Consider the following 25,063-nt stretch of genomic DNA (forward strand, 5'->3'; position numbering starts at 1 on the left):
TTCCTTTTTTCTAGCTGTTTGCAATATTTTCTCCTTGACCTGTGAGTTCTGGAATTTGGCTATAATATTCCTGGACGTTTTTGTTTTGGGATCTCTTTCAGGAGGTGATCGGTGGATTCTTTCAATGTCTATTTTAGCTTCTGCTTCTAGAATATCAGGGCAATTTTCCCTCACAATCTCTTGGAGGATGGTGTCTAAACTCTTGTTTTGGTCATGGTTTTCAGGTAGTCCAATGATTTTCAAATTATCTCTCCTAGATTTATTTTCTAGGTCAGCTGTTTTTCCAAGGAGATATTTCACATTGCCTTCTATTTTTTCATTCAATTGGATTTGCTTTACTGGGTCTTGGTTTCTCATAAGCTCACTAGCTTCCATTTGTTCAATCCTAATTCTTAGGCAATTCTTTTCAGCAGACAGTTTTTTAATCTCCTTTTCCATTTGGCTTTTCAAACTGTTGACTTTTTTCTCATGACTCTCCTGCATTGCTCTCATTTCTCTTTCCATTACTTCCTCTCTTTCTCTACATCTTCGTTCTATCTCTCCTACTTTCTCTTCAAAGTCCCTTTTGAGAGCTTCCATGGCCTGAGACCAGTTCATATTTTTCTTGGAAGCTTTGGATGTTGGAGCTTTGACTCTATTATTATTATCTTCTTCTTCTGAGGATGTATTGTGGTCTACCTTTCCCCCAAAGAAGTTTTCGATGGTCTTCTGCTTTCTCTGCCTACTCATCCTGGCTTACTGTTTCTTGGCTTTTTACTCCTTAAAGTGTAGCGTTGCTTCCCGGACACATCGTTCGTGCTACAGCGTGGCCCAGGGGGTGATTGGGCTTCTTCTCAGCCTGCCTGGCTTGTGAGTAATCACAGCTGCTTTCTCTTTGACCCGGAAACAGAAGTCTGATTGAACTCTGATTCTCTATGGTCGGAAGCTTGGCGTGCTTTTACCCCTCCCCCACTGGGCCACCACCACTCGATTCAGCCCACTGGTTCAGACCCAGGGCGCTTTACCCCAACTCCAGCAGATACTGCCTCCACTTCACCCGGCCTACCTCCGAACCCCCTCACCAGTCCGTGATCGGAGCCTCAGAAGCTGCTGGTGCTGAAGACTCTGACGTGTTGGAAGCACTGTCCCTGGCTGGGTCCGGACCGCACGCTGAGCTGTTCAGCCTGATCAGTAGGTGATCAGAATCGCCCTCTTTTGAGGAGAAACAGTCTCACTCTGTTCTTATGTGCATTAGGCTGTTCTGGGTTTTGATTTTTACCACATTATTTGGGCGTGAATGGACGGGTTTATCTGGAGCTTGTGGGAGTCACAGCCTCTCCTCCGCCATCTTGGCTCCGCCCCTCCATTTGGCTTTTTAAGCTGTTGACATTTTTCTCATGACTCCTGCATTGCTCTCATTTCTCTTTCCATTCTTTCCTCTTCCTCTCTAAATCTTCATTCTATCTCTCCTAATTTCTCTTTAAAATCCCTTTTGAGCACTTCTATGGCCTGAGACCAATTCATATTTTTTTTGGAAGCTTTGGATGTAGGGAACCTGAGGTTGTTATCCTCTTCTGAGGGTACATCTTGTTCTTCCTTGTCACTGAAGAAACTTTCTATAGTTTTCAACTTTGCTTGCTCATCTTGCTGTCTTTTACTTTATTTTTGACTCCCTCTTATAGTGCAGCCCTACTTCCAAGCTACACTGTCCTAAGCTTCAGAGGGTCCCAGGTGTTTTGGTTTGAGGGAAGACAGGTTTTTCTATTGCCTGGCCTGTTCTCGGGTTCAAAGATAACTTCAAGCCAACCTGCTAATTAACCAGCCAGTAGAACTTTGTGTACTGTGTTTTTTAGCTCCAATAAGCCTGCACCCCTCCTCTACCTGGGCCTTCTGCCACTCAAGATTTCTTCCTGGTTTCTGCTGGGGTGGGATAGCTGAATTCCTCCTTAGGTCCTGCAGACACCCCAGTATTTTCCCTGCCAGCTAGCTGTTCAGACCTCTCACCCAACCATAAGCTTATTTCCAGAAGATGCTGGTGCTACAACTGATTCGGAGGCATGGGGACAATTTTCTCTGGTGCAGCCTGACTGGGGCTTGGGTTGATGTGATCACAGGGTTTGACTCTTCTTACAGCCCAGTATGGACCCCTCTAAGCTGTCTTTGGCTGGAAAATAATCTCAGTGCATCTTTTTGTGGGTTTTGCTACTCTGGTCATTGTTTTATCGATGTTTTGGGGGGTAACTGTGTCAGGAGCTCTGTGTGTTTAATGTCTTTCCTCCACCATCTTGGAGTCATGCATTTTGATGAAAACACTTTCTCAAATATCTTTCTTAAAATGTAAAGGCAACACATTAATATCAACAACATGACTCAGTATTCCAGATTAGCATTAGGAAATCTAATTTACCTAGCTTGGAGAAAATTGATGGAAGGAAAGGGACAGGTTAGTTTTGATGAATGAGAGGATGGAAGAAAGAAGCATTTTGTACCTCTGTCCAAGAGCCCTGATTGTCCAGAGGACATCTGGAGATAAGAGACATGGCTGGAAGAAATGCCAACTGAGCTGTATCCAGAAGAGGATGATACCTAAGAAAAAGTTATTTCACAACTTTTCCTCTATGTGACTCACAGTTTACTGTTTTGTAAAAAATAATGAACAGGTTGATTTTAGAAAAACATGGAAGGGCAGCTAGGTGGCACAGTAGATAGAGCACCAGCCCTGGATTCAGGAGGACCTGAGTTCAAATCCGGCCTCAGACACTTAACAGTTACTAGCTGTGTGACCCTAGGCAAATCACTTAACCCCAATTGCCTCACCAAAAAAAAAAAAAAAAAAAAGAAAGAAAGAAAAAAGAAAGCATGGAAAGACTCGCATGAAATAATCACGTTATTTGAGCAGAATCAAGAGGACATTGTATACAGTAACAGCAATGTTGTTCAAAGAATAGCTGTGAACAACTAAATTATTCTGAGTATTATAAATACTGAAATAAACTACAAAGTACTTAGGAAGGAAGAGGCTATACACCACCAGAGAAAGAATTGATAAATAGAAGTATGCAAACTGTGGTTTTACATATGTGTGTGTAAAGCAGTCTTCTCTAGTAGGGAGGGAGTGAGAAAGATAGTTCAGAATTCAAAATGTAAAAAAAAATAAAATTAAATTAAGTTTAAAAAAAGATGTGTGTGTGTGTGGGGGGCAACTAGGTGGTGCAGTGGATAGAGCACCAGCCCTGGATTCAGGAGGACCTGAGTTCAAATCTAGCCTCAGACACTTGACAGTTACTAGCTGTGTGTCCTGGACAAGTCACTTAACCCCAATTGCGTCAAAAAAAAAAAAAAAAAAGATGTGATTCAGTACAGTGAAAAAAACTCATATAAAGGCTTTGGTGATTATACAAATTGAAACCATCAATATTTTTAATTCTGACATGTAAATTTACCCCACATATGATTGTTTGGAATAACATTGTAGACAAAGCTTTGCTCTATTTGGGAAGAGTGAACAGAAGCTTTGACCCAGGGTTCCAAGATTTGGAAAAGCAGGTTTTCCTCTCCTCTAGCCTACCATGCCTGCACTTCAGTTATCCATTGATTTCACACCACAGACTCCAAAGACTTATGGATGATTTTGTACACAGCAAAGAAAAAGCTAGTAGATGAGAGTTTTGAAGATAAGGGAAGGCATGTAGATTACCATGAGAGCAATGTGTTGGAGAACTTGGGAAACAATAGATTCAAAAGTGATTATAGAGGGGTTGCTTTTGGCAATAAGTAGGGCAACATCTTCATTTGATGAGGGAGTGAAGGAGGAGATAATAAAGGGAGATATGCAAGACCCTAGAAAAGCATAAAAAGGTAAACAGAAAAAAGAAATCATGAGGGATATTAAAAAGTTAAACTGTTTACATTTCTACATGGGAAGATGATAATTGTAACTCATAAGAACTTTCTCATTATTAGGGCAGCTGAATGGGGTATATTTAGACAGAGGGCACAGGTGTGAGTTGAATATGAAGGGATAGTATCTTTAAAACATTTATTTATTATTATTTTTGTAAGGCAGTCAGGGATAGGTGGCTTGCCCAGAGTCAAGCAACTGATGAGTATTGGGTGTCTGAGGCCAAATTTGGACTCAGGTCCTTTTGGGTCAAGGGCTGGTGCTTTGTCCATTGTGCCACCTAACTGAAACATGATGATATCTTTAAAAAATAAAATTAAGGGGTGAGAGTAATGCACTTGGAGAAAGGGAAAGGAAGAGTTGGAATGGGGTAAAGTATATTGCATAAAAAGAAGCAAGAAAAATCTTATGGAGTGAAGGGAAAGATGGGAGAGGTGGGCGGGGGGGGGGGGTGAATGACTGAGCCTTGCTCTCATAAGAATTGGCTCAAAGAGTACCTTTTTATGCTTCTCTAGTGTCTTGTATTTGAAAGTCAGTTTTTCTATTCAGCTCAGGTCTGTTCATCAAGAATGCCTAAAAGTCCTCTCTTTCATTGAATTCCCATTTTTCTGCTGTATTATGTTTTGCTGGGTAGATGATTCTTGGTTGTAATCCCAGTTCCTTTTGCTCTCCAGGATATAATATTCCAAACCCTACAATACTCTAATGTAGAAGCTACTGGATCTTGTGTTATCCTGACTGTAGCTGCACAGTACTTGAATTGTTTCTTTCAGGATGCTTGCAATATTTTCTCCTTGACCTGGGAGCTCTGGAATTTGGCTATAACATTCTTGGAAGTTTTCATTTTTGGATCTCTTTCAGGAGCTTATTGGTGGATTCTTTCAATTTTTATTTTACCTTCTGTTTCTAGAATATGAGGGCAATTTTCCTGGACAATTTCTTGGAGGATGATATCTAAGTTCTTTTTTGATCATGGTTTTCAGGTAGTCCAATTATTTTCAAATTATCTCTCCTGGATCTATTTTCCAGGTCAGTTGTTTTCCCAAGGAGGTATTTCATGTTGCCTTCATTTTTAAAAAAATCTTTCGTTTTGCTTTATTGTGTCTTGATTTCTCATAAAGTCATTAGCTTCCATTTGCTCAATCCTAATTTTAAAGCTATTATTGTCTTGAGGGAGCTTTTGTATTTCCTTTTCAACTTGGCCAATATGGCTTTTCAAGCTGTTCAGTTTTTTTCATGACTTTCCTTCATCTCTCTCATTTCTCTTTCCATTTTTTCCTCTACCTCTCTTACTTTATTTTCAAAGTCTTTTTTGATGGCTTCTATAGCCTGAGACAAATTTTTATTTTTCTTGGAAGCTTTGGATTTTGTTATCTTCTTTTGAGGATGTATTTTGATCTTCCTTGTCACCAAAGAAACTTTCTAGGGTCAGCATTTTTCTGTATGCTCATTTAGCCTATTTCTTGACTTTTAACTCCTTCCTAAAGTAGGGCACTGCTTCCAGGATGCACTGTTCCAAACTTCAGGGGATTGAAGATGGGATGATTTTTTGTTTTGTTTTGTTTTGTTTTACAGGACAATGAGGGTTAAGCAACTTGCCCAGGGTCACACAGCTAGTAAGTGTCAAGTGTCTGAGCCTGGATTTGAACTCAGGTCCTCCTGAATCCAGGGCCAGTGCTTTATCCACTGTGCCACCGAGCTGCCCTGAGGTGGGATGATTTAAGGAGAGGCATATTCACTACTCCCCTGGCTTGTGCTCTTGTCTGTAAGCAACCACAGGCCTGCTTGCTCTTTAACCTGGGAACAGAATCCTGTTGCACTGTGGCTGCAAGCTTGGCATGCCTGCCCCCTGCCTCTACCTGGGCTGCCACTCAAAACAGCTTCCTGGTTCTGAGCTCAGGCAAAGCAACAAAGACCCACCTCAGCACCAGCAGAGACCCCGGAAATCTCTCCCTGGCCAACTTCTCAACCCTCTTGCTGGTCTGTGAGCTGGTTTCTAGAAGTAGCTGCTGACACAGATGATTTCAAGGTTCCTGAGTTCTGTTTCTCTGGGGCAGTGTGCCTGAGGCTGGATCTGTGCTGGTGCAGCCCTGGTCTATGTTCCTCTCTCACACAGGTACAACAAATCTTTCCTGCTAACATTCTAAACTGTCTTTGGCTGGAAAAATGATCTCACCCCATTCTTTTGTTGGTTCTACTACTCCAGGAATTGCCTTACAGCATTATTTCAAGGTATTTGTAGGAGTTTAGGGGTAGAGCTCAGGGAAGTCACTGCCGTTCTTCAACCATCTTGACTCCTCCCACATGATACTCTCCATTTTTCAGAGCATCATGTCATGCTAGCTTTTTTGTCATACCTTCTATTGCAAATCAGGAAAAGAAAGTATTTTAAGAACATATGCATTCCAAATTTTAAAAGGGAGTTTAATTCCTTTTAAGTAATTCTAGCAATATTTACCCATTTGCTTTGATACTTTAGTGGATCTGTTGATCAGTATGAGCCCACTCTAGAATAGGATATATTTCAGTTTTTCATTACTTTGTTAATGTCTCTTTATACTTTGCTTCAGAATAAAAATACTCTTTGTTTGACTTTGATTAGAAATAAACCTTACTGGGGGCAGCTAGGTGGTGCAGTAGATAAAGCATTGGCCCTGGATTCTGGAGGACCTGAGTTGAAATCTAGCCTCAGACACTTGACACTTAACTAGCTGTGTGACCCTGGGCAAGTCACTTAACCCTTATTGCCCCGAATAAATAAATAAATAGCAGTAAATAAATAAATAAATGAGTGAATGAAAATATAAATAAACAACTAAATAAACAAAACTTACTATCATATAATTAATATAAACCTCTTCATATGTGTTCTCTACAGAGTCTACAATAAAAGAAAACAGACAGAACAATGATATCCATGATATCCATTTCTAAATCGTTCATGTCTTTCCCTAAGTCCCTCATAGGAAATATACTCAAAGTACCAGAGACTTTCTTGCATCTAGTTTGTGTGTGTGTGTGTGTGTGTGTGTGTGTGTGTGTGTGTGTTAAAATATATGTGGCACAGAGTTGTACTCAAGGACTGCCCTTCCTCAGTGCATGGCTGACTGGAGCCCTTTGCTAGTAATATGCTATCTTAATGGGCTTTTTTGTTTGTTTGTTTTTTTATGCCACTGCTCACATGTAGAATGTCAGACCTGGAGTCAGGAAGGCTTAAGTTCAAATCTGGCCTCTGATACTTGCTATGTGAACCTGGGAAGATCACAACTTCTGTCTGTGTCAGTTTCTTTATCTATAAAATGGGAATAATAATAGCACCTACTTCCCAGGGCTATTGCCAAGATCAAATGGGATAATAATTGTAAAGTAGTTAGCACAATGCTAAAGTACATAGCAAGCACTATATAAATGTTAGTTGTTGTAGTCATTTTGTTATTATCATTATTGTTATTATTATTAACTTGAATTTTGGGGTAATTATAATCTTAATTGCTTCTGTACCATAATGTTCCATCATTCAATGCAGTCATAAAGCACCATTAGAATATTGTTTTTTGTGCAGCAAAAATGGAAGCTTTTCAATTTTATGTAATCAAGAATTAATTAGTTTAATTAATTTATTTATTCAAAATGTTCAAAAGAAAACCAAAAGAGGAGCAAAGAAAGGCACATTAAATGAATAATTTTTACCTCAGTTTCCTCAAGTGCAAAAGGAGGGTGTTAGACAAGATGACCTCTGAGGCCCCTTATAGATCTATTTTCCTATTCTATGATGAAATATCTCTTTTGTTGGTAACTCTCATGTTTGTATGATTACTGAAATGAACACTAAGCTATTTAGTATCTGAAAATCTCATAGAAAATGGAAACTCAGAGAAAGGTACAATGATATGAAGTCAGGGGGTCTTAAAAGTATGTGTGTTTTATAACCACTTTCCTTAATCTAAGTTGCCTTAGCTTCCTAGGACTCCCATAAATTTCCTGGGTGGATTAGTTAACTGTTAACAATTAACTAATAAATTGGTAAATTTGTTTAAAGAGTGGCTTGTGTGAATCTGTCAATTTAAAAAAAAAACAATAAAAAAAATAAAACAAACAAACAATAACAACAAAAACTCCTGTTCATCTTGCACAAGGGATTGGGGAGAATTGACATTATATTATTTTTCCCTAGTTTTATCATGTTGCCAACTTTATAAAGACTTTTACATGATTTTCCTTTGGGTATTTAAGCATTGGGCCTCTAGGTGGCACAGTGCCAGTCCTGGAATTAGAAAGACTCCTCTTTCTGAGTTCAAATCCAGCCTCACACACTTATTAGCTGTGTGACCTAGGCAAGTCACTGAACACTGTTTGCTGGTTACTTATCTATACAATGAGCTGGAAAAGGAAATGTCAAGCTACTCCAGTATCTTTACCAAGAAATGTTAAATGGGGTCAAAAAGAGTTGTATACAGTTTTCTTACTGTAATAAAAACTATGAATTTTACATCAGCACCCTCAGTGTGAGTAAATAAATGCACCAAACAATTTTAAAAATAATGAACTAGCTTTAGGTAGTCTGATACCTATGATAAATGTGCCCAATAAGCTGTAGATGGGATCTGTTGGAACTAAAGCAAGGTAGGAACCTTGAGGCAGAAAAAAATGCTCTATTATATGGGCCCAACATACTTCAGAGCTGACGTTTCAAAAGTCTCCAGCATTTTTTGAATAAGTCATCTATTCAACAGAGTAGTTGCTGAAGAAGAAAGAAGAGAAGCTTGCCTTTTTGTTATGGAAGGTTGCTGTCCCCTACAGTTATAAATCCTCCAGGTGTTAGAAGGTGGGGAATAAATGGGGATAGAGATTTGGAAGAAGGGGTACTGTCTTCTAAACAATTTCACTGTATTAGCATAGTCAGGTAGTCTAAAATAACATTAATCTGCAGACAAAAATCCTGATTTTTTACTAACTTGCCAGCATAGTTCAGAGGAAGAGTGGCCAAGATGGAGTAACTCAATGAGTTACTATGTCAGTGTCTTTCCTTAATAATATTAGCCTTAACTATGGTTATGTTTATATTTATGGTTATATTAAATATGGTCATATTTAATTCCATAGTCTCATAAAACTCTGGAAAGAATGTCACTTGTCATGTATGATATTGTGAGAATTCATTTCAGCTTCTGAGGTCCCTTCCAATTCAAACATTGTGATTCTGTGAAAACCAAAAGGAAGGAAGAAGAACTTACTCTCTTTATCACTCTATTCTCAAAACCTTTCTGCTTCTTTACTGACTTCAGTTTCCATTGTTCCAGATGATCAATACACATAGAAAGATGAAGTTGGGAAGAATAGTGACTGGACTAGTCCAGGTACACACTGATGAAGTGATACAATCTTGAAAGTACTGCAAGATTATTTTATGTTACCTCAAAGAGTAGAGACTATTAAAAGAATGGAAAAATATCTCAGGCATTATTACCCCAAAAAAGTAATTGAGAGGACATCTGTGATTTTAGAATGATATCTACTATATCTACTGTCATGGTACAGGGCCTTGCATAGCTCAATGAAACTATGAACTATGCCACGCAAGGTTACCCAAGATAGATTATAGTGAAGAATTATGATAAAAGGAGAAGGAAATGACAAACCACTCCTCTACCTTTGCCAAGAAAACCCTTTGGAAAGTACCAAAATGATAAAATAGATAAAATAAGAAGATCCCCTCAAATCAGAAAGTATCCAATATACTACTGGGGAAGAATGGAGGACAACTACAAATAGCTCCAGTACTAATGAAGCAGCTGAGCCAAAGTCAAAAGAAAGCTCAGCTGCAGATGCATCTGGAGATGAAAGGAAAGTCAGAAGCTATGGAGATCAATATTTCATAGGAACCTAGAATATAAGATCTATGGACAAATGTATATTAGATATGGTCAAACTGGAGATGTGATGATTAAACATCAGCATCTTAGCTGTCAATGAACTTGGATGAGAATTTGTGAAATTAACTCAGGTGATAACTACATATACCACTGTGGTCAAGAATCCCTTAGAAAAAATGGAGTAGCCCTCATAGTCAATAGAAGAGTGAAAAAAGCAGTATTGGGGTTTACTCTCAAAAGTGACTGAATTGATAGTCAAATGATATGAACAGTCCATTTTCAGACAAAAAAAACTATATATAGTCACATGAAAAATGCTCTAAATCACTCTTTATCAGAGAAATGTAAATCAAAACAATTCTGAGGTATCACATCACACCTTTCAAAATGGCAAATATAATAAAAAAGTAAAATATTGGATCTTGGAGAGGCATATGGGAAAACTGGAATGGTAATCTACTGTTGGTGGAGTTATGAAAAGATCCAGCCATTCTGGAGAGCAATTTTGAATTATGCTCAAAGGCCTATAGAACTGTGCACATACACTTTGATCCAGCAATACCATGTTAGGTTTATATCCCAAAGACATCAAAAAAGGAAAAGATGTATTTGTATAAAAATATTTATAGCAATTCTTTTTGTGATAGCAAAAAATTGGAAATCAGAGAAATGTCCATCAATTGGGGAATGGCTAAACACACTGTGGCATATGATGGTGATGGAATATTAGTGTGCTGTAAGAAAAGACAAGCAGGATGATTTCAGAAGGTCCTGGAAAGACTTTTATGAACTGATGGATAGTTAAGTGAGCAGAACCATGAGAATGTTGTGCACAGTGACAGCAATATTATTTGATGGAGAACTGTGAATGACAATTATTCTCAGCAATGCAGTTATCCAAGACAATCCCAAAGAACTAATGATAAGGCATATGCCATCCACCTCCAAAGAAAGAACTGATATTGATTAAACGTAGATTGAAGCGCTATTTTTCACTTTCATTTTTCATTCTTTTTTATGTAAAATGGTTATTATTGTAATGTTCTACATAGTTGAACATGTATAACCCATATCTGATTGCTTACCACCTCAGGAAGGGGGGAAGAAAGGGAGGTAAGGAGGGATAGAATTTGGAAATCAAAACTTTAAATTAAAATGTTTATTATTTTTTAAATGACTAAATGATAATCTGTTGGAATCCAAGGCAAACCATTCAACATAATAGTAATGCAAGTTTCTGCTCTAACCACTGATGCTGATGAGGTCATGGTTGATCAGTAATCCCACAGCCTCTCCAATATCCAATATTTGTAACTTTCCTTTATGTCATATTTGCCTAATAATGAGTATGAAATAAAACAACAGACTTGATTACTTGTGACTTAGAGCTATAGCTGTTTATAGCTTTGAATTTCTTCCTTTTAAAACTGCCTATTGATATATGTCCTTGGATAATTTATAAATTGGGAAATGGTGCTTATTCTTGTAAATTTGAATCAGTTTCTTATTTACCTTGAAAATGAGAATCCGGCTGAAAATGTTTTCTTCACTTACTTTTTTTCTCTTCTAATTTTAGCTACATTAGTCTTGTTTGTACAGAATATCTTTTTTAATTGTACAATAAAAAATTTCATTTTATCTTTTGTGATCCTCTCTGTCCCTTTTAAGTCATGAATCCTTCCTCTGTCCATATATCTAACAAGTAGGTTCTTTGATCACTTAATTTGTTTATGATACCATCCTTTAGTTCTAAGTCTCTAGTCTACTTTCAATCATCAGTTCTGTGAGTTTAGCCAAGTCAGTTACCTTCTCCGGATCTCACTTATTTCCTCTGTGGAGATAACTCCTCTGTACCTCACCCACCTCATGATGGAGACCAGACTATATAAGTTCTTCAGTTTTAAGATTTCTAAGATTTAAGATCCAACCTAAGATTTTTGCAACATTATCTGACCAGGTGTATATCAGATAAACAAAAATGTGAGGCCATATATGTTTCAGAAATAATTTTCAATTTGATGCATTTCCTGGAATAGACATAACTTTTGATAACACTATTCCTACACATGATCACTCATAGATCCCTGTTTTAAGCAAAACTTGTTGAGTTATATCAGCTAATGATTCATTCATTCAACAAACATTATGAAGTGCCTTCTGTTTACTAAGGAATGTGCCAAGACTGGGGACAAAAGGAAAAGAATAAATGTACCTGCTTTAAATCGCTTATATTTTATAGGGAGAAATGATGTACACATATAATTAAATGAAAAATATATTAAGCAGATTGGGGAAGGAGGAGAAGGATCTCATCTAAGAAGTGACACTTCAATAGAATCCAGGAAACTAGAGATTCTCAGAGGCTGAGGTGAGGAGCAAGTATATTCCAGGTGTGTGTCACCTTTGACCTTCTGCTGTCAAGCTCAAATATAACTGGTCCTTTCCTATTTTATATATATGAATTCTATTCTCAACCCTATTGAACTTTATCCTTTTTATTTCTGAAATGTTTTGTAAACATTTCATCATCTTCACAAAAATGCCTGAAGTCTGATTCTCAATGTAGATAAGAATAGTATTCCTTATCTCCCCCAAAATAAAATTGCCTTTAAATCTCTTTTCTCTGTTTCCATATTTAACTCTGGCAAGCTTCCTTCTAGTCAATAGGCATGTTGATCTTTCCTCTTACATTTTATAACAATAATTATAGCAGTTTCCTCTTCAAACTACTGTGAGCTTATTTCCTCTATTTTTTTCTGTAGTATTGTTTTACCCTTGTGGGAGTTAATTGAACCTTTTTAAAATCCAATTACAATTCCTGCCAATAATATATAGTGTTTTTCAAGTGTTTAGGCCATACCTAATCTTGCTCTTCTTTCTCTCCTATATCTTAAACACTCAAAGTCCTTTGGACCTTGTTAATTCGTTTTATCCTAATGAGATCAGCATTATCTGAGTCTATCACCTCTGCTGTTTAGAAGTCATAGTATTTTATTTTACTTGGTGGTGGCAGCTTGAATAAAGGGTTATCACCTCTTGTCATGGTATATTTAAAGACTCAGACTGAAACATTATAAGCAGACATAGTGTTCACACTCAGAATATTTAGTTGGAATAGAAAGAAGAGACAGAATCTTCCCTGTGCCAGAACTCTAGTAATGAAGTGACCCAGTTTCACTTGAGGATAAGGAAAGTACATTGACTCCATCCTTAGGTTTCAAATTATAGTATAATTCAGGAAGCTTTACTAAGCCCCTACTACATGACCTGCTCTGTGCTAGGCACTGTGGGCAAAATAAGAGTCATATAAGAGTCTTCAGAGCACTCATAAACAGGTAAAGGAAAACATTAGATTGTGGACTATTTGGTTCAGAGAAACCCTAAAGACTTATAATTTCTTCTTTTTTTTGCTGGGCAATTAGGGTTAAGTGACTTGCCCAGGGTCACACAGCTAGTAAGTGTTAAGTGTCTGAGACTGGATTTGAACTCAGGTCCTCCTGAATCCAGGGCCGGTGCTCTATTCACTGTACCACCTAGCTGCCTCAAGACTTAGATTTTAATATTGATTCTACAATTGCCACTGGAATATCTCAGACAAGTCTCTTCTGCCCTCCTACCTTTTTATGAGCAACAAGATGCAAATATATAAAGTAAAGCTGTCAAATGAGTCCAATGGAAACACATTGGCTTTTAAGTCAAATCTTCCCTCTGATGCTTAACTATTTGTATTATCCTGGGAAATTTCAACTTCCCTGGGCACCATCTGTGAAATTAAGGGCTGGACTAAAAACCTTTTAAGGTCCCTTCCCTGGCTAGCATTGAACAGTTCTATGATTTAACAATTCCATGAGTACTTAATAAATATCTACTGTGTGGAAGACCCTTTGTTGGGCTCTGAAAAAGAAATGAAAAATGTAATTTTCACTGTCCTCACCAGTAAACAAATATAGGATAACACAAGAAAGCATGTGATCTAGTGTCAGAAGAGCTATGGCACTTGGGTTGTGAAGTGACAGACCCTCCTACTTTTATTCTCTCCTCCCCCACCCCAGACTCTCCTTGATCTCTGAACTAGCTTGTTACTCAACTGCACTCACACTGGTAGGTGCAGGGGCTCCCAGAAATGGGCAACTACCATGTATCTACAATTTTCAATTCTCTAGAGGTCATAAAATTTATACTTTTGTAAGGTGCATATTCTCCTACTGCTCTCTAGCTCCTGAAATACCAATAATGTACTTGCCATTAAAAAAATCAATCACCAAGTTATCATAAGCTCCTAATCACAAACCATTTCCCAAATTATAAGGAAAAAGCAATAATAATAATCATGATATCATAGTTACTTATTATAAGGCAAATTCAGGAATAACCCAAACCCATAACCCTGGGACACACTGTCCCACTAATGTATACAGTGACCAGTTTGGTGGGGGGGGGGGCACACTTATAGAAACCTAACTTTGGCAATTAAGGTACTTTTCAAAAGCATTTTAATGATCTACTATGTGCCAGGTCCTATGCCAAGTGATTTATAAATTTTATCACACTTGCTCTTCACAACAGCCCTGAGAAGAAGGTCTTATTACAATCCCTATTTTACAATTTAAGGAAACTGAGGCAAAGAGTGATTAAGTGAGTTGTCCAGGGTCACACAGCAAGTAAGGGGTTGAAGTACCTCACAACTCTGGAATGTGAGTCTTGATGTCTTTGATCCCTTCAGGAATAATTTTATCATTCAAAGTTACTTCTCTGCTAAGTTGGTCCTTCTCTGTTCTTCACCACTCACTAGGTATACAATCTTCTCTGCTCTAAAGTTGATTAAGTATAGACAACCTTTTTCAACTTTAACCACCCTTTATAGGGCACTGAAGAATTACATAATTGACATGACAAGTAATTCCCTTAAGCAAGAAACATGAAAAAATGCTCAGGTTGACCCTCTATATAATGAAGTCAAACCTAGCCAACTCTCCCCTAAAGATTCTGTCTTGTCTCATAAACCTGGGAGGATGAAGCCTCTTTTCACAACAAAATAATTACCAAGTCTCTAGCCTTATTTTTTTTAACCCCTCTCAAATCACAGAGAGCAAAAGAAAGCTTCCAGGTACAACACAGAGCATCCAGCTAACCTTTCTACAGCTTTGGATAGGCACTAGAGGAGGGCAAGAAGCTCAAAGAGGTCATGTCTTATCCAATGAATTCCCCAGCAACTTGTCTCTTCTTCAATGAAACATAAAAACAATGCCTTTATTTCAATCAATAAATCAGTTAAGGAATTATTAAGCACCTACTATGTGAAAGGGATAGGGAATGGGAATGGGAAAGGGAAGAACATGCAAATAACTATTAGAGATAGGATATATACAGGACAATTTAGATATAAACAACAGAAAGAGGGCACAAGTATTATTTAGTATATTATGTATCAGCAAAGGCTTGAAATAGAAGGTGAGATATTGGTTAGAACTTTAAGTAAACCAAAATATTTTAGAAAGAAAAGTATTCTAGATATGCAGGAGAGCCATGAAAGGACCCAGAGTTGGGAAATAGAATATCTTATTGGAGAAACAGGAAGGAGGCTAATACTACTGGACCTTTTGGTCAATAAGAGTAATGTGTAAAAAGACTGGAAATAATGGAAGAGGGAAGGTTATAAAATACTTTGAATTCCAAAAAGAGGATTTTATATTTATTCCAGAGTTAATAGGAAAGCTATAGGAGTTGATTAAATATGGGGAGTGGCAGGTTCAGATCTGTGCTTCAAGAACATCAGTCTCACAGCTGAGTGGAGGATAGACTGGAATGGGAAGACATTTGAAGCAGGAAAACCAGTAGATAATGAGATAGTTTAGATAATGAGAGGTAATGAGAGTGTGGACCAGGGTGGTGGCAGTGCCAGAGGACAGGAAGGAGGTGCATATGAGAGATATCACAAAGGTAGAATCACCAAGACTTGGCAAGGGATTGGAAATTTCAGTTGCGAGGGGGGAGTCAGGGATGATACCTAAGTTGTAGTACTGGATGACTGAAAGCATGGTAGTGCCCTCAACAGTGATAGGAAAGTTAATAATAGGAGAGGCTTGGGGGAATATATGGTTTCAAATTACTCCCTAGTCAACTTCTTCATATTATTTCTATTAGATTCTTCACAGCAGACTTTTTTTTTTTTTTTTTACTACTCAAGTGCCTTAAATTGGAGCCTTCTTTTACTCTGTGGCTCATGTTTATGTTTTAAAGTTAAGCCCACAAAATCTGCCTTTCCATTTGCCAAGAATCCAGTAAATCTGATTGAATTTTTAAACAGTCTTTTAAAATGTTTGATTTACAATATTGTTAGTTACAACCTTTAAAATTATTTTTTAAAAGTCACATACAGATCCCCAAAACAGCAATAAAACAAGCCCGGGAGCGGCAAAACTCACAACAAGACACTGAGATTACTTTCTGGATTAAAGGGGGCCAAACTGGGCTGTGAGCAGAATCCAACCCCCCATTGCATGAACACAGACCCCAAACACTCTGTGCAAGGAGAACCTACCCTCAGCATCTGAATGAGCTGAAGCACCAGCATCTTCTGGAGCTAAGCTTACTGTAACAATTGGAATGACACCACCTGCTGGAGACTTACTGTAGAAAAGCTCCGCTATGAGGTGAACATCTCTGAGGGCAAGACCATGCATCTTTTCTTTGGCGTCAGGAAGTGACGTTTGCTTGTGGGAGGAAGAAGGGGAAGCCTGGCACTCATACACGGGCTCTTTCTTGGGGACTCTGGCAGAGAGGGGAACTAGAAATGTGCTCTCCCTTTAATAGATAGATGAATGTAGGCCTTTTTCTCTCTCTTTACCAAATTCTTATTCTCCTTAATAAATGCTTAAAAGTCAAACTCTTGCTAAAGCTTATAATTTATTGGCGACCACTCATTAGATATTTTAGACACACTAGCTAGAATTTTACCCTTAACATTACCATCAGGTGAGAGGGCTGAATAGCTGCCCTGGGGTATGGAAAACAGGGTTGCCTGCGGGACCTGAGGAGGAATTGGATATCACACCCTAGCAGGGAATCAGGAAGACATCTTGAGTGACAGGAAGCCCAGGTCATGGAGGGGTGAAGGCTTGTCAAAGCTAAAACACGAATATAGCACTCTGCTTTCTGATTAACTATCAAGTTGGCTTGAGGTTACCTTCAGACCAGAAAAAATGCCTGGCAAGATAAAAACCTGCCCTCCCTCAAACCAAAGCACCTGGGACCCTTTAAAGCTTGACACAGTGTAGCTTGCAAGTAGGGCCCCACCATGAGAGGGAGCTAACAGTCAAGTAAAAAACAGCAAGATGAGCTAGCAAAGAAAGTTGAGAACAATAGAAAGTTTCTTCAGTGACAAGGAAGAACGAGGTTCACCCTCAGAAGAGGATAATAACCTCAGGGATCCTACATCCAAAGCTTCCAAGAAATAATATGAATTTGTCTCAGGCCATGGAAGTGCTCAAAAGGGACTTTGAAGAGAAAGTAGGAAGAGATAGAAGGAAAATTTAGAGAGGTAGAAGAAAGAATGGAATGCAGGAGAGCTATGAGAAAAAAAAGTCAACAGCTTGAAAAGCCAAATGGAAAAGGAGATAAAAAAGCTGTCTGATGAAAATTATTATCTAAGAACTAGGATTGAACAAATGGAAACTAGTGACTTTATGAGAAACCAACACAGTAAAGAAAATGCAGATGAATAAAAAAAACAGTTTACAATATGAAATATCTCCTTGGAAAAACAACTGACCTGGAAAATAAATCCAGGAGAGATAATTTGAAAATCACTGGACTACCTGAAAACCATGACCAAAATAAGAACTTAGAAACCATCCTCCAAGAGATTATCAGGGGAAATTGCTCTGATATTATAGAAGCAGAAGGCAAAATAGAAAGTGAACGAATCCACCAATCACCTCCTGAAAGAGATTCCAAAAGGAAAACCTCCAAGAATATTGTAGCCAAATCCCAGAGCTCCCAGGTCAAGGTAAAAATATAGCAAGTAGCTAGAGAAAAGGAATTCAAATACTGTTGAGCGCCAATAAGGCTAAAACAAGATCTAGCAGCATCTACATTAAAGGACCAGAGGGCATGGAATATGATATTCCAGAGGGCAAAGGAACTGGAACTACAGCCAAGAATCACGTACCCAGAAAAACTGAACATAATCTTTCTGAGGAAAAAATGGGACTTCAATGAAAAAAGAGGACTTTAGGCATTTGTGATGAAAAAGACCTAAACTGAATAGAAAATTTGACTTTCAAATACAAGACCCTATAGAAACATAAAAGGGTAAACAGGAAAAAGACTTCATGAGGGATATTAAAAGATCAAACTATTTACATTCCTACATGGGAAGAGAATATTTTGAACTCATAAGACCTTTCTCAGTAGAGAATTCACAGAAGACACAGGTCTGAACTGAATATGAAGAGATATCTCTAAAGCATTTATGTTTTGTTCTTTGTGGGCAAACAGGGTGGGGTGTCTTATGTATGGGGCCAGATTTGGGCTTGGGGTCTCCTGGGTTCAGGGCTGGTGCTTTGTCCACTGTGCCACCTAACTAACCCATGATGATATCTTTAAAATAGGATTGAGGGGTAGGAGGAATAGACTGGGGGAGAGATGGTCTGGGGAGAGGTAGTTCACATGAAGGAAACAAGGAAAAAAACTTATGGAGGGGAGGGAAAAAGGGGAAGGAGTGGGGCAGTGAGTGAACCTTACTATCATCAAAATTGGCTCAAAGAGGCAATAACATACATACTCAAGTTGGTATAGTAATATATTTTTGCCCTGAGGGAAAGTGGGAGAAGAGAAAGATGGTGGGGGAAATGGGAAAGGAGGGAAGGGAAGATTGGGGGAGAGAGCAGTAAAAAGAAAAACACTTTTGAGGAAGGTGAAGATGTTCTGCATAACTGCACAATGTATGACATATTGAATTGTTTGATTTCATAGGGAGGGTTGAGGAGGGAGGGAGGAAGAAAAATTTAGAACACAGGATTAGCTCAAAGACCTTAATCTCATCAAAGTGGGCTCAAGGAGTGAATAACATTTACACCAAATTGGGAAAAGTAATCTATTTAACCCTACAGGAAAGTAGGAGGGGAAGATGATAAGGAGGGAAGGGTGGGAAAAGGGAGTGCAGAGCGGTGGAGGGGATAGACAGAAGTAAAACACTTTTGAGGAGGAATATGGTAAAAGAAGATAGAAAATAGAGTACACATCATTGGAAGAGACTAGGATGGAGGGAAATAGTTATGATGACTGATTATAATGGCAAAACATATGGGACCTAATTTGCTGGGCTATTATGAAGAAAATTCTTTGTCAATTTTAAGGTATTATATAGAGGATACTATCAGAAAAACCTGGAAAAACCTATGTGAACTGAAGCAGAGTGAAATGTACTGTATACAAAATAACAGCAAGTGTAAGATGATCTGCTGGGAAGCTTGTGGTTATTTTCAGCAAGGCAATGATCTAATATAACCCTGAAGGAATTATGAAAATTGCAACCCATCTACAGAGAGAGAACTGATGGTATCTGAAAACAGATGGAAAAATTTTTTTATTTTGTTTTTTCTTTGACAATTCCTTAATCCGAAGTTTTGTTTTTTAACTGTTTTCTCTCACAACCGAGCTAATGTAGGAACGTTTTCCATGACTACTCATGTATAACTTCTTTTGAATTGCTTCAATTTTGGGGTGGGGGTGGGAAGGGAGGGAGGAAGAGAAGTTGGAACACAAAGTTTTAAAAAATTGATGTCAAAATTTGTTTTTACATATATTTTGGAAAATAAAATTTTATGTAAAAAGTCACATACAAATGAGAAAATGGAGCAAAATGCCTTGTAGCCATCATTAACCCACTCATTTCTTTGCCTTCAAACAAGTCCTCTGAGTGCATTTATCTGAAAGGAAGTTTTCAATGGTTCTCCTAAAAGTTAGTATGTCTTCCCCCATTTTTTCTACAAAGATGTATTTCTTCACAAGTGCTTTTCATTCTTTTTTTATTACATAAAGAAACTGTTTTTCTGTTCCTTTTAGTAAACAAATTGTTCACAAAAAAAGGAGTAGTACCTTACATAAGTAACATGGTAAATGGTAATACAAACAGATCAGAAGTTAGACTGATGAAGGAGGCAAAAAGGGGTTAACAGAAAAACCTAAGAACCAAGCTCTAATTCAGATATTAGCTCTAAAAGGGATTCAGACCCCAGTTAATGGATAATTTACAAGGCAGCATGCTAAGTTCTCTTACCCACAGTAATCAGTACCCATAATAGGAACATTGGGAGCTAGGCCATGAAGACCTTAAATAAAATGACAGCCTATAGAAATTCTAATGAAAAATGAAGAGGTTTTGAAACTAAGTATGGGAATCAGAAAGAGACATGTGCAGAGAAGGCCAAATTTGTCCCCAGATTCAACTTATGACATGTAAACTCCAAAAATACACCTCCACAGAAAAAGGTACCTGCCTCGGGGTTTGGCTTAGGACCCCAAGAACTCCAAATTAGGATAAGCCCTCCCCTGTACTTCCCTAAGGTGGGGATTATTATAATTAGACTGATAATCACTTTATCCATACTATAAATATAACTCTTTCCTTTCACTATTTGAGAGATACCTTTCCACTTTTCTGGTTCTCTCCATGTGGTCACTCACAGTATTGCAATAAAACTTGGGAAACTGAGTCACCGAGTCTTGTAATTCTTTTGGGATGACTCACAATCAATTTTACCCTATTTCCATTCCACATCAAGACTATAAGGGTTTTTTTTTTTATTTTTTCTTCTTTTTAATGAGGCAATTGGGGTTAAGTGACTTGCCCAGGGTCACACAGCTAGTAAGTGTTAAGTGTCTGAGGCCGGATTTGAACTCAGGTACTCCTGAATCCAGGGCCGGTGCTTTAACCACTGTGCCATCTAGCTGCCCACCATTCATTTTTATAAAATTCTGAGTTCCAAATTTTTCTCCCCACCTTACTCTTTTTCCCTTTTCCTAAATTGGTAGGAAATTTGATATAGGTGATGTATATATAGATATAGATATAGATATAGATATAGATATAGATATAGATATAGATATAGATATAGATATAGATATAGATATAGATATAGATATAGATATAGATATAGATATAGATATGCTATCATGTAAAAATATTTCAATATTAGTCACAGCTGTTAAAGAAAAAAACAGATCAAAAGAAAAAAACATAGAAAAGAATAAAGTAAGTGAAAAAAGTATTCTTTGATCTGCATTCAGAATCCATCCATATTTTTTATCTGAATAGGTATAACGTTTTCCTTCCTGAGTCCTTCATACTTGTTTTGGATAATTGTGCTGCCGAGAAGAGCTGAGAGTCATTCATAGTTGATCATCTACCTTCTTTTTTTGTTTGTTTTCTTGGTGGGGCAGTGAAGGTTAAGTGACTTGTCTAAGGTCACACAGCTAGTAAGTGTCAAGTGTCTGAGGCCAGATTTGAACTTAGGTCCTCCTGACTACAGGGCTGGTGCTTTATCCACTGGGCCACCTAGCTGCCCCCTGTAGTTGATCATCACACAATGTTTCTGATACTATGTATAATGTTTTCCTGGTTCTGTTCATTTCACTTCAATTTGTTCATACAAGTCTTTCCAGGTTTTTCTGAAATCTGTCTGTTCATCATTTCTTATTGCACAATAGTATTCTATTTCATTTATACACCACAGTTTGTTCAGCCATTCCCCAATTATTGGACATCCCCTTAATTTCCAATATTTTCCCACCATGAAAAGGGCTGCTACAAATACTTTTGCACATGTAGGTCTTTCCCTTTTTTGTATAATTTCTTTGAGATACAGACCTAGTAGAGGTATTGTTGGATCAAAGGATATGCATAGTTTGGTTGCCCTTTGGGCATAGTTCCAAATTGTTCTCCAGAATGGTGGGATCAGTTCACAACCCCATCAACAATACATTAGTGTCCCAATTTTCCCATATCCTCACCAACATTTATCATTTTCATTTTTGTCATTTTAGCCAATTTGCATTTATCTAATTGAAAGTGATTTAGAATGCTCTGGTTTCTCTTTAGATCGAAAGTGATTTAGAGCATTTTTTCATATGCCTATACAGAGCTTTGATTTCTTCATCTTAAAACTGCCTGTTCATATTTTTTGAACATTTATCGACTGGGGAATGGCTTATATTCTTATAAATTTGACTCAGTATTCATTGTATTTGAGAAATGAGGCCTTCATCAGAGACACTTGCTGTAAAAATTATTTCCCAAACTTTCTGCTTTCCTTCTAATCTTGGTTGTATTGGTTTTCTTTCTGCAAAAGCTTTTTAATTTAGTAAAATCAAAATTATCTATTTTACATTTTGTAATATTCTCTATCTCTTTTTATTCTTCCTTATCTATAGATGTGACAGGTGGATTATTCCTAGATCTTCTAATTTGTTTTTGCTGTCACCCTCTATGTCTTAGTTATGTACCCATTTTGACCTTACCTTGGTATATAGTGCGAGATATTTGTCTATCTCTAGTTTTGTGTCACATTGTTTTCCAATTTTACCAGCAGTTTTTGCCAAATGGTGAGTTATTACCTGGTAATTCTGACATTGCCTCTCCTGGATCTATTTTCCATGTCTCTCATTTTTCCAAGGAAGTATTTTACATTTTCTTTTTTTTTTCATTCATTTGAGGTTTTAATTAATTCTTGAGATCATATAGAGTTATTAGCTTCCACTTTCCCAACTCTAATCCTTAAGGAACTGTTTTCCTCAGTTAGTTTTTGTACTTCCTTTTCCATTTGGCCAATTATGCTTTTTAAGGAATTGTTTTCTGCAGTGAACTTTTGTATCTCCTTTTCCATTCGACCTATGCTATTTTAAGCAGTACTTTTCCAAGCTGTTGACTGTTCTTCACAATTCTCTTGCATCACTCACATTTCTTTTCCCAATGGCCCTTGTACCTCTCCTGTATGATTTCTAAGATCCTTTTTGAGCTTTTCCTTGAGTTCTTTCTGGGCTTGAGTCCACTTCCCTTTTTTTTGTTGTTTTTTTGTTTAGGTCTTTGCCGATAGGTGTTTTGACATTGTTGTCCTCTTCTGAGTTTGTGTCTTGATCTTCCCTGTCACCATAATAACTTTTTATGGCCATATTCTTTTGTGATTGTTGTTCATTCATCTTTTTTGGCCTTTTCCCTTACTTTTAAGTTTGAGCTGTGCTCCCCAAGTGGAAGGGGCACTGTCTCAGGTTTCTTGTGCCATAAACTACAGGCCCTGGTTGTTTACCTGGTGCTGCACTGATATTTCCCTGAGGCCTATGGGGGATCCTCATGTCTGGTGTTGCATTGAGAGGGTGTGGTGGTGGTGGTGGGGTGACTGGAGCTGCTGGAGGCTGCAAGGGTCTGGCAGCTTACCTGGGGCTGAGCTGGAATCCTAGTCCTGGTGTCTGGCATGTGCAGAGGCTAGTGGGTTTTTTTGGCACTTTCCTGGGGCTACACTGAATCATGTGGTGGTCCCATAGCTTGAGGCTGCCTGTTTTTCCAGGCTATGATAAAGCATAGAGCTGGTGGCAGCCTGTTTGCTTAGGCAGCTGTACAGCTGGTGTCTACCTGTTTGCCCTGAAGCATGTGATGATTCTTGGAGCTGGGGTCTGCCTGTTCCTCTGGCTATGCTGATGCATGTGTGTGTGTGGGGGGGGGGCTGATGTTGGTGTTGGTTTGCTGAGATACTTTCTGTCCTGGATTGTACTCCCTTTTTACCTGAGTGATACAGACCTTTCCTGCTGATCTTCCAAGTTTCATGGGCTAAGCAACTGTTTCACCCTGTATTTGTTTTTATCCTTCCAGGATTTGCCTTGGGGTGCTATGTTATGGTTTGGAGGTAAATATGGGAGAGACAGGAATTTACTACTTACCCTACCATCTTGGTCCCCTGAAGTCACTGCTTGACTATGAATTAATTCTCTAATCCACGAGGCATAGTTTGGACATTCTCAGAAGGCATAGAGGGGAATAAGGATATACAAGGATAGTTTCTACAAGGAAATAAGCTCCATTCTATATAGATAAAGGTATTATATGCCTGATTGCTCAAATGTCCTAAAATGAGTCTATTCTCACTTCTGGAAAATTTCCCAAAGATAATGATTCTAATCACTAACCTGTGGTGCCAAACATTATTATCTGAACTGTTGTGGTGCCAGTGAGTGCCTCGGAGCTGGAGGGATAAATTTGAGTGGAATATACAACTGTATTTAAAAGGATAACTGTCCCTAGGATATGATAGATTTGGATATTCCTCCCAGGGTCCATTCTTCTAGAGACCCTGAGTTACTATAAAGATCAGATTGCTGGAATTGGGTATTAATTTAGGGAAGAAGAGGTTCTAAAAGGAATAGGCAGCCAAACATCAACTAATTTGTCTTCTTACCCATAAAGACACAACACACACACACACACACACACACACACACACACACACACTTTCTAATTTCATCAAGAACAGGATTTAGATTAGCTACCTAGAGGACACATCCCTTCATCCACACACCCCAGGCTGAATATTGTGCTTTTATGTCAAATCTTTTTCCATATAACACCCCCAGTTGGGTTGTGTAGTATTGTTGAAAGAATACTGGTCTAACAGTAAGTTTTCTTAAATTCATATCCATGTAACTATGTGACCTTGAACAAATCATTTAATCACTCTAATATTATGTTCCCTCCTCTGTAAAATAGGAACAATAATAATTGTTCTACCAACCATGCAAAGTGAATAAAATGACTACCTTCATTTTAACTGGATTTGACCCACTTAAGAATGTGCTGACTCCTATTTTCCACTTACTCCCCAACCAGAGAGAGATTATTTAAAGCAGTGGTGTTCCAGATGTCTGAAGACCATTTCAAAGGGCTCTTGAGGTACAAAATATTCATAATACTAAATTATTATTTGCCAATAAAATACTCCTTTTTTCCAGCGAAATAGCTCTGAGGCCAGATTTTCAATATATTATTCAACCAAAACAAAATATTGCAACAGATTAAATGCAGTAGGTATGAGAATCCTGCTAACAAATATTTAAAGAGATTTGCAAAAATATGAAAATGAGGTCACTCTTTTTGCTCTTTTTTTGTTTTGGAAAATATAGTTATTTTTCATATGAATATGCTATTTATGTGAATTTAATTTATTATTGTTATTCTTAAATGGATTAAGATTTTTTTTGGTGGGGGACAATGAGGGTTAAGTGACTTGCCCAGGGTCACACAGCTAATAAGTATCAAGTG

This window comes from Dromiciops gliroides, chromosome 2 (genome assembly GCF_019393635.1).
Source record: "Dromiciops gliroides isolate mDroGli1 chromosome 2, mDroGli1.pri, whole genome shotgun sequence".
Lineage (NCBI taxonomy): Eukaryota > Metazoa > Chordata > Mammalia > Microbiotheria > Microbiotheriidae > Dromiciops > Dromiciops gliroides.